At 34.0% G+C, this 11,205-nt stretch overlaps 2 long non-coding RNA genes across 2 annotated transcripts; one reads left to right on the top strand and one right to left on the bottom strand.

Annotated features, from left to right (window-relative positions):
• Positions 1,461 to 4,047, bottom strand: LOC108662500. Its single transcript, XR_001928374.1, has 3 exons — positions 3,981 to 4,047; positions 2,795 to 2,869; positions 1,461 to 1,676 (listed from the first exon to the last, which is right to left on the bottom strand). It is a non-coding gene; the product is annotated as an uncharacterized LOC108662500 (long non-coding RNA).
• Positions 7,301 to 9,159, top strand: LOC108662512. The gene is made up of 3 exons (XR_001928393.1): positions 7,301 to 7,340; positions 8,022 to 8,096; positions 8,971 to 9,159. It is a non-coding gene; the product is annotated as an uncharacterized LOC108662512 (long non-coding RNA).

Genomic DNA, 11,205 nt, shown 5'->3' with positions numbered 1-11,205 from the left:
TACCACTCAAATGTCCATCATGTTAATTGGTAACCATTTCATAGTACTGAAAATTATGTTTATTATCAGGTCTTGTAATTGCTTGTACCATTGATAACCATCTACATCAACCTTTAAAGGTTGTCTAAAGTGACCGACCACACCACTAGGGTAAATATCCTTCCTCAATCATGATATCACTAGTCTGCCTCTGTCATACCAAAAGATTCCCATACACATCTAGTCATTTAAACAGCTACTTTATAATCCGTTCAAGTCATACAAAATAAAAGCCAACTCTTAACTCTTTTGTACAAGTAGCTACTATTATTTTCTTTACACCGCATTTGCTTATACATAAAATGATACAAACTTCAATGAAAATATTAAGTGTCTTTAGGATCCTCGTCGCCTTGGTTTGGGCATATCGATGGATCCTCCTCCGGGTTCTCTTCCATCTCTTGGGATTTTCTCATTTTATCCTTAATCCGAGCTTGTTGCTACCTCTTAAATTCCTCTTTACTAACAAGTGCAGCACCTCTCCCACAACCAGGATGGAAGTGTCGGACAACGATACAGATACCTTCCTAGGACGATAATTACTTATAGTCTTTTTTCCTATCCTGTTTGTGTTCTTTTTCCTCGGATCGGCTTCATTACACACCAGTCTTGCGAGACTCTTCAAGCTCTTAAATAGTGATTTACCTCTCGAGGGAATCGATCCACTCGAAAATCAGGTCAGGTTACTTGTTACGCTTTCACTCTCAAGCATATATTGGCTCCGAGCAATGGAATCTAGCGATCCCTCGCTTGTACTATAAGGGGTATCGAGACTATCATCTTTTTTTAGACATGACGTGTGCAACCAGTGCACCTCCACCTATACACAACTAAGTATTAATTACTCATCCCTCTAGACTTCATAAAAATAGGTAAGTTTCTAATGAAGTAGGGGCCCGTGTAGCCTTCTATCCTTGATTTACGTTGCGCACCCATAATCCAAGGATAAGACTCTACACGGACTCTAACAACTCTGCTGACCACATAGGAATCCCTTGGATTCAATTAAACCTAGAACTCTGAGGCCAACTCTGTCACTAGGGGCGGCTCCACTCGTGGGGGACGACCTTATCTACAAGCAGCCTTTTCCTCCTTCAACGATGGCAACAAAAGGTACCTATCAGAGCACTCGTAGGGGACAACCCTCTCTACAAGCCCCTGGGCGGAGAGTCACGCTTCACCACTGTTCACATGCGAGAGTTCCCAAGGATCGTGTTACAACCCTTTGCTCTGATACCAACTCTTTCACAACCTAATTTTCAGGCCATGACCAGCGTAAGGGCCCAATGGGCTCGACCCACTAAGCCCAAGCAAGCCTACTTACATGATCTTATGCATTAATCCATATTCCTTTAGAATATGAAATTCATAATGCTCAATTGTAGTTCCTTTGACAACAGTTCATAAAACCCAAGCATGCATTCATAATGGCATCATCAACCATTATATACATATATAGATTAATAAATGAACCATAATGTTTCACATCAAATATTCATATATACATAATTAGATCTTGACCGTCAGTGGAGTGACTCTGGGCACGATTGATAACATTTAGTGTTACGTTAAACCTACCGAGAAATGTAGGGAGAAGCACCTCATCCTAGGGTTCAATCACCTTTAACTCAGGAAACCTAAAACATGAATTTTGAAAATGTGAGTACAAACTCAGTGAGTGAACATAGGAAGGGAACAAGCAACGTTAAGGAAGGTTTAGAAATCATGATACACTTAAGTTCAAAAACAATGCAATTTAGTTTATTTCTATTTAAAAACCCCTCATTCAAACCCTTGGTCGTTTAGTCAATTAATGACGAAGGACTCATGAACAACAAAGAAGTTGAGAAGTGAAAACTTTAGTAAAATTCAAGCAAGTCAAGCATAATAGTTTGACTCTCACCACAACGAAAAGGCATTCTCGCTGTAATGAAATTCTGGCCAGGTAAAAATCCAAGGGGCTTTCATTGCCACCAAAAAAATCCGCTCATGACACATTGCACATTAAATTGAACACATTGACAATATTCAAGTTTTCAACAGTCAATGCAATCACATATTAAATCCAAACATCTCTATATAGTAAATATATATATATATATAAGCACATACACCACCATCACCTCACTTGGCTCATGTGCACCATTACCGACATGTGCACTGCCCACTCTGCACATGCATGGTTGTACATATCACAACAACATCATTATCGGCATGTGCACTGCCCTCTCCGCACATGCACGATTGGAAATATAACGACAACATCATTACCGGCATGTGCACTGCCCTCTCCGCACATGCACGATTGTAAATATCACGACAACATCATTACCAGCATGTACATTGCCCTCTACGCACATGCACGGTTGTATCAATTATACAAAATTACTTAACAATATATATATATATATATATATATATATATATATATCATAATCTACTTAATAATGCTGTTTATACTTTTGGCTAAACATTAGGAAAGTGTTATGATGATTTTCCACATATAAAAAGCAAAAGGTATTTAAACANTATATATATATATATATATATATATATATATATCATATATCTTTATATACATGTCAGCGCTATATAAAAGTATATAGATTCATCACAATCATATTCCACATCACAAAAGCATTTCACTAAAGGCTTGTTCCCATGCATTTTGAAGAAAAGATAATTTAAACAGTTCAAGTGATTCGCTCAAACATATGTACATCTACCCAAAATATTTTAGTGCAGGTTCACTCACCAGTATTTGTTGAATCTTTACTCAACTCCAATCTCCACTAATGGTCCAAATGGAATTGTGGGGCCTCGTTGGGACCTATCATCACAACAAAATCACAACCAACCCCATTTGCATAATTATATTTGTAAAAGCTATCCACTAAATCATGTTGTGCTAGTTGTTTTTAACTAGCTTCCATCTACCATTAAGTGACTATATATTTTCACTATTCTAGTCACACTACAATGAATAACCCACCTTAACTACAAAACACTCACCGATCTAGCCACTAGCCATTCTCAACAACTTAAAAAAAATCAACTCAATTTCACTACTCACTTTGGTAGCTTTGTAATTGAATTTCTTTCCCAAAAGCTTTCAAACTATCGTGAAAATCTCACTTTCTCTCTCTAAAATGTCCAGCTAGTGAGAGAGTGTAATAAGGAAAGGTTTTTGAGAGTTTTTATGGTGAAAAAGTAGAAGAGCACAAAGAACTTTGTGAAAGGGTACACAAAAACATGAAAAATCGGGGTTAATTTAAGGAAATATATGAAAATTCAAGGCAAGCTTCCATGGGGGGGGGGGGGGTGAGAGAATGTGGGAGAGGAAGGAGAAGAAGAAGAAGTGCTGAAAATTTGAAGAACATCCTAGAAACTTAGTGTCATGACCCGGTACTCCCCTCGAGCCCGTGACAACCGTCGCGGTGTCCCGATAGACACTTATTACTCGAAATGGCAATCAGAACCTCGCAAGGCTTTAATATCACTTTCTCATTTCCCTTATGAGTAACCATTGCCAAATATCACGTTATAAAAGATTTTAAATTATTTCCAAACCAAAACAATAAAAAAAATAATTTTAATCTCATAGGGGTATTTTAGTCATTTTTCTCTAAAAATTTCGAAACCAGCTAATAATGTAGTATACGGGTGCAAAACACATATTTCATAATCAAAAATAAATTTGGATGTCTAAAACATTTGTTTATAAGGAAATTATGACTATTAGAATAAAATAAAAATATTGAATAAAATATTCAATATTCTCATAAAACAATATTTTTAGAACACTGCGTAAATAATTTTTACAGCGTAAAAGTAAAATAAATTCATATATTCTGTAATACAGTAAACCAAAGTATTTAATTTAATTTACAGTAACAAGTGGGCCCTCGAATAAGCAAAAGTAAGAAAGATTGTGAACCTACAGTTTGAAAGATTGCAGATCCAATACTAGTCCTCGACAAAATGTGCTATCTATAGACTATCCTGAACTTGAAATGGGTAAAAGTGAGGGTGGTGAGATTATATAGTCCCAGTGAGTAAACAAATATCATCTAAAATATCTAAAGCTGAGTAAATGGAGACAAATAAAATAGATTAGCATAAAATAATTCATAGCATTTCAAACTCATTTTTATAAGATAAAATAAATTTATTTCATCCAAATAATCATTGAAGCTTATGATTTCCTGAAAAGCTTGGCTCGTGCCAAAAATCATTATCATACTCATTTATCAAGGATACCTTGGCCGAGGGCTTTCCCAACTGAGTCCGCCAAGGCTGTTAAAAAGTTATGTACACATAAATCATGTTTTTATTTTGAAAACATAGCCGTTCCTTGGCGTTGGCCGAATTCACTCTCATGTGGTGGTTTTGCATGAAGTGAACTCTAAAGTGTTAACCTCAGGAGTTACCCATCCGTGCCTCTCATACTGAGGTAAGATATAATGGGGTTTACCGTGCCCTTCTAATAGGCTGGTCCACGAAAACCCGCCCACTGCAGTAACCTAATTGATATCCACCAAATCAATAAAATTCCAACAGCATGACGTGGCAATTATTTTACAACACAGCATGTCAAGGCAAAAGAACAGCTCATACATTTTCAGCACATTTACCAAAATCCACTCACTCATGCCCACATTAGCATAAGCCATTCAATTCAAACCATAATTTACAATACAACAATTAGTCTCCAATTACTCCATTTTCCAAAACCATTATTCAATTTCAAGACAATTTTATAAAATCATTTCATTTAATCACATTTTACTTTTAAAACATAAAGGTTTACCATTTAAACTCATTTTCCATAAAATCACAAAAACGAATTAAAATTCACTTCAGATAATCAAGATGATGATAAGGTTACTCACAATGTCTAGAGTGCGGATTTTTGAAGTACTCTGACCACTGGTCCTCGGATGCAATTTCCTTGCCTTTATTGGAGGACTCACCACCTTCACATAGTACATAATCGAGAAACTTACTACATTGGTACTAAATCGAAATTAAACTCATTTAGACTACTAATGCATGATATGGAATGCAAAATGCATGGGTAACCATCTAAACCCAGTATTGGCCTAATTCGTCTTATCACCCGATTAATTAGCCAACGCGTCCAATTTAGCTCCAAATTGCTCCATTTCTTTTCCAATACGTTAATTCCCCAAACACAAGTCAAATAACCTAAAATTTGGCCAAACCATCTTCACTTTTCTTCTTAGAATTTTTGGGTCAATAATGGTGCATTAACACCGTGATCTTTTCAACTACTTTTTCACACCATAATTCATCATTTTCTAACCAATTCTCTTAAAAAAAAAAATCAATTTCATCCTCACTCAATACAAGGTAGGTTTGGCCATTGATGGGTGATGGGGAAAATGAATTCTTTTCTTGTTGTTTTGCTACTAGACATAGTAAACTAACTAAAAACACTAACATAACTAGAAATCAAATCAATCCAACATCATTCTCTCTCCATACCCATTCGGCTAGTCATGAATTCACCATAAAAACATGAAATTTAACCATGGAAAATAAGGAGAAATGCTTAAGGAAAATAGATTTCAAGTTTAAATTGAGAAATCCTACCTTTTTCACTTGTTTTCCTTGATTTTTCACACTTTTTCTCTTAAAATTCTCCACCTAGGGTTTGTTCTTTCTTTGTTTCCCTCTTTTCCTTGCTTGGCCGAATATTTGGAGAGAAGTGAGAGGTTTATAGGCTGATTTTTAAAAGAAATAATAAAATATTCTAAGCTTGACAATTGTCATTTTATTATTGGTCCATTTTTAAAACTTTAAAAATTTAAACTTTTAATCTCCACCACATATATTTTCTCACTTATCCATAACATAAAAAGTCAATGGATGAATTCTATGAGCATGACAAGTGTTGGTGGTGTAAAATTACAATTTTGCCACTAGGGTGGCAAAATTACCATTTTACCCCTATGCTCCGAAAAATACCAAGATTACAATTTTTCAATTCTCAACCTCAAATCATACACCAATAAGTCAAATGTGGTCATAATCTTTTAAAAATTTCCCATTTTGTACTTGAGTGGCAAAATTACCATTTTGCCCCTAGATAGTGAAATTTTTGGTTTGACTCCAAATTGATCCTCGAACTCCAAATCACCATTTTAAATCAATTATGGATTGTAAAATTTTCAATTTCACCATAAAATCTCTATTTGAACTAGTTCGAGACTTAAATCAACTTTGTTGTACCTCTAGGTACAATATCGACTTTTATAAATTTTTCGGAACTCTCCTAGCATGCAAACATGCTATCCATCACATGTATGTCATGACAAGTATTTTATAAGGTCAGGCTTTACACTTAGATTTTGAAGGCTTAAGTTTATCCATTTCTAGCAAAATTACCAAAATGCCCTTAATTATGTCATTTTGTTTTTCCATTGCCTTTATACAATCTTTTTACTTCTTTGACACTGAGACAAGGTCCATAAGGGTCTAGAAATGCTCGGGTTCATGAAAACTTAAAAATTTTAACTCGAGATGCAAAATGACCGTTTTACCCTTTTTTGTTTCCATCCATTTTAATTTAGTCCTCCCAACACTCATTTAACTCCAATTTCCTTCTATTACCTTCTTCTACACATGTACAAACAAAGTATGAAGTTTGTACTTGTCAAGCCCAACTCTATAAAATATTTTCCATGTCATTCATGTGCTTGATAATATGTTTGCATACTTGAAAAGCCCCGAAAAATCGTTAAAAAAGTCGGTAGTGAATCTAATGGTACAACTAAGCTGAATTAAGCCTCGAACTAGTCCAAATAGAGATTTTAAGATGAAATTAAGAATTTTAAAACCCCAGAATGACTTAATACGATGATCCGGAATTCAAGAATTGATTTAGAGTCAAATTGAAATTTTCATGATGTAGGGGCAAAATGGTCATTTTGCCACTCAAGGGCAAAATGGTCATTTTGCCAAAATTGGAATTTTGCACCACCATGACACTTGTCCAGCCCATGAACTTCATCCATCATCATTTTGGTCCATGGATAATTATGTGGTGGTGAGAGAATGCTTAATTATCAAGTTTTATGCATGGATCAATGAGATGGTGACAAGTGGCAAGTTTTCATTTGATTATAATTTACATTAAAAGTCAGCACATGACTCACCCATTTCACTCCCATATGTTCGGCCTCACCCAGGAAAAGAGGAAAGAAAGAAAGAACAAACCCTAGTGAGCAAAAATTCAAGGAAAAATTGGTGGATTTCAAGGAATCAAGTGACAAAAGGTAAAATTTCTTGATTTTAGCTTGTGATCTACCTTTCTTATGCATTCTTGTTCATTTTCCATGGTTGAGAATCAAGTTTGCATGAAGATACCTTTGCTGGCCGGACATGGGGGAGGGGTTTTGATCTTGGATTTAGCTAGAAAACATGTTATTCTAGTGTTTTTAGTTGGTTGGTGATGTGTAGCATGAAAAGCAAACAGGAAAAATTCATGTTCTTCCATCATCCTCATTGGTCGAATCTTCCTTATAGTATGTTGATGGTGGATTTGATTTTATTTCAAGTGATTTGGTTAGGAATTAATGATTTATGGTGTAAAAATCAAGCATGAAAAACCATAGTGTTTATGAACCCACCATGGCCGAATTTTCCAAGAGAAAATGTTGAGGATGATTTTGCTATAATTCATGTTATTTAGCTTATATTTGATGATTTGGAGTATTGGAAGTGAAATGAATTTATTTGGAGTTGAATTGGATATTTTGGCCAATTAACCTGTGTATAGTGTGAATTAGGTCAATACCATTTCAGCCCCATACACAATTGAACCTACGTAGAACACCGTATTTAGATAATAATCCGAACATTTCACATCCCATTTCATGCATTCATATAGAGCCTAAATTAGTTTTATAACGGTTTAGCACAAATATAGTAAATTACTTATTGTGCATTATGTCTAGGTGGTGAAACTTCCGATAAGGGTAAGGAGATTGTACTCGAAGACTAGGACTAGGAGTACTTTGACTCCTGATATTGTGAGTAACCTTATTATCGACTTAATTATCTAAAGTAGTTTTTTTATTCGTTTTTATGATTTTATAGAAAAATGAGTTTAAATGGTAAATCCTTATGTTTTATAAGTAAAATGTGATTAAATGAAATGAGTTTTATAAATCATTTTGAAATTGAATGATGATTTTAGAAATTGAGTAATTGGAGACTGTTTGTTTGTGTTGTAAATTTATGGTTTGAATTGAATGGCTTATGGTGATATTGGCATGAATGGCTAAATTAGAAATTGTGTTGAATATATGAACTGTTTTGCTTTGCCTTGACAGGTTGGTAATATTATATTAGCCATGTTATGTTGCCAAAATTTTATTGATTTGGTGGGTTATGTATTTAGCTTACTGCAGTGGGCGGGTTTCTGTGGACCAGCCTATTAAAGGGGCATGGTAAACCCCATTATATTTAACTTAGTACGAGAGGCGCGGAGGGTATCTCTTAAGGTACAGCTTTAGAGTTCACTACACGCTAAACCACCACGTGAGAGTGAACTCAGCCAACGCCAAGGAACGACTATGCTTTTAAAAGAAAAAAATGTGTTTTATGCGTATATAAATTGTTCTTTAACAGCCTTGGTGGACTCGGTTAGATGCCTCGGCCAAGGTATCCCCAAGAATAAGTTTTGGCACGAGCTAAATTTTTAAGAAATTCATAAGCCATGTTGATTATTTGAGTGAAATGAATTTATTTATTTTAGTTGAAATGAGTTTGAAATGTTATGAATCATAGTACGGTGAACTATTATATGTTGTCTCAATTTACTCGACTTTAGATATTTTAGATGATGTTTGTTTACTCACTGAGTTTATATAAACTCACCACCCTTCTTTTCACCAATTTCAGGCTCAGGTTAGTCTGTAGATAGTTGATTTCATTGAGGGCTACAGTTGGATTTGCATCCTTAAAAACTGTAGGTTCGTAGCCTTTGTTACTTTTGATCATTCGGGGGCCCACACGTCATTGTAAATTAAATTACATACTCTAGTTATCTGTGTTACTGTATGTACGAATTTATTTTGCTTTAATGCTACAAAAATTATTTATGGATATCTCTATAAATATTATTTTATAAGAAAATAGAATATTTTATTTAATATTTTTACTTTATTCTAATAGCTATCATTTCACTTTAAATGAATGTTTTAGACATCTAAATTTATTTTTGGTTATGAAATATGTATCTTTCACTCATATACTACATTTTTAGATGGTTTCTAAATTTTTGAGGAAAAATGACCAAAATACCCCCGCAAGACGAAAATTATTTTTTTATTGTTTTGGTTTGAAAATAGCTTATAATCTTTTAAAATATGATATTAGCAACTGTTTATCGCAGGGAAGGTGAGAAAACTGATATTAAAGCCTTACGGGATTTCGGTTGGCATTTCGGGTAATGAATGTCTCTCGGGACATCGCGACGGTTGTCACAGGCTCGAGGAAAGTACCGAGTCGTGATAGTACTTCAACGCGGTGTCCCTATAATATTTAAAATATTTATTTGCCTGCGCTATCTTTACTTAATAAAGACATGAGGCCCCATTAACGTCATTTGTCTCCAAAATTCTCTCATTCTTCTTCTCCCCGAGTTAGATTGGCCATATGCTCATTCTTCATGAAAAATTTTGACATTGAATAAAATATTAATATTTTAATATTATTTTATTAATAAAAATATTATCTTATTTCAAAAATTTTCTCTTGTCTTCTCTTGTCTCCTTGGCACCCAAAATACCTTATTATGCCTCAATTGACTTCAAAATCACTCTTATCTCACAAATTCTTCTCTGATAAAAATATTATTATTTCCTCGTGTGTGGAATATTTTATCCCAAACTATTCCTTTGATCTTTCATCATTTCTAAACATTATAATTAACCTCAATTGGCATCCAATAAGCTTTATTAGTCACCATATCAAAGTACGGGGTATTACACCTATAACCTAAAGTTGGATTCACACAAAATCTTTTGGATCATGTAAACGTTAAGGCTCAAAGAAGGTATAGTTAACATTTAAATGCATATTCAAAATAAATTTCAACTATATCAACTCACAATATATGCCATGATCAAACTTGACAATTAAATTCATATTCAAATGCATAGCTTAAGTCAAGTTTTAGACTTCAAACCTTAAGGTCAAGCATAAAGAAAAATTATATAAGCATATGTCTTGACCAATATAATAGATGAACCAAGAATATTTTCATTAAGTTCGAAAAGTTCATCCTAATCGAGTTTGTATGCATAATCAAGAAATCAGTTTTGAAACAATCATTTGAGCACAAATGTAAAATATATTTCAAGAATTGTTCCTACACTAGCATTTGAACATTTCAATTTTCATGAGAAGATATTTTCTATATATGCACATGAAAATCAATCGGATTATCAAATTCAAGCATTGATGAACAATTTCTCATATTTCTATTTTGTCATTGTACATACATGAGAACTTATGGAATCAATATGAGTGTCATGCTTGGGAATAGATAGATTTATGTCATTAAAAAGGATTTCCCATTTTTCAGCAAGTTTTGCAATTTCAAGAACATGTACTTGCACCAAATGACCATGAGAGTATTCATAATGCATATTTTTAAAAGTCAAGAAACATCTTTGAAAAGGAAATTCAGGGAATAAAATATTGTAATGGACAAGAAGTAAAGTAAAAAGACATTTTGGAACTCAAAATCTGTCCATTTTGGCTTAAGAGCACTTAAGAGTCGACTACATATCCCTTGGGTCCACTTTTTATCATTCTAGCAACATTGTTTGCATTTTCTTCTACAATAATCAACCAGTTATGCTAAGGAGTCAATTATGCTTGATTCCTGCATATTGAAAAGCTAGAAAAAGGTGCAAAACATGCAATGTTCCCAGGTATAATGATCTCAAAACATAAATTAGTGTGAGAACAATTTAGAATTTCATTTCAACCATGTTTGGAACATCATTTTGGACATGTATGATCAAAGATTCTTCAAGAAAAACATGTGAACTCAAATTTTGGCTTTTATTGCTCATTGTTCAGAAGTGCTAAAAAGTTGAAATGCTCATTTGAAGAATCATGTCTCTA

Source organism: Theobroma cacao, chromosome 6 (assembly GCF_000208745.1).
Source record: "Theobroma cacao cultivar B97-61/B2 chromosome 6, Criollo_cocoa_genome_V2, whole genome shotgun sequence".
NCBI lineage: Eukaryota > Viridiplantae > Streptophyta > Magnoliopsida > Malvales > Malvaceae > Theobroma > Theobroma cacao.
The sequence above is the reverse complement of the archived record's forward strand: the minus strand, read 5'-3'. Positions and strand labels throughout refer to the sequence as shown.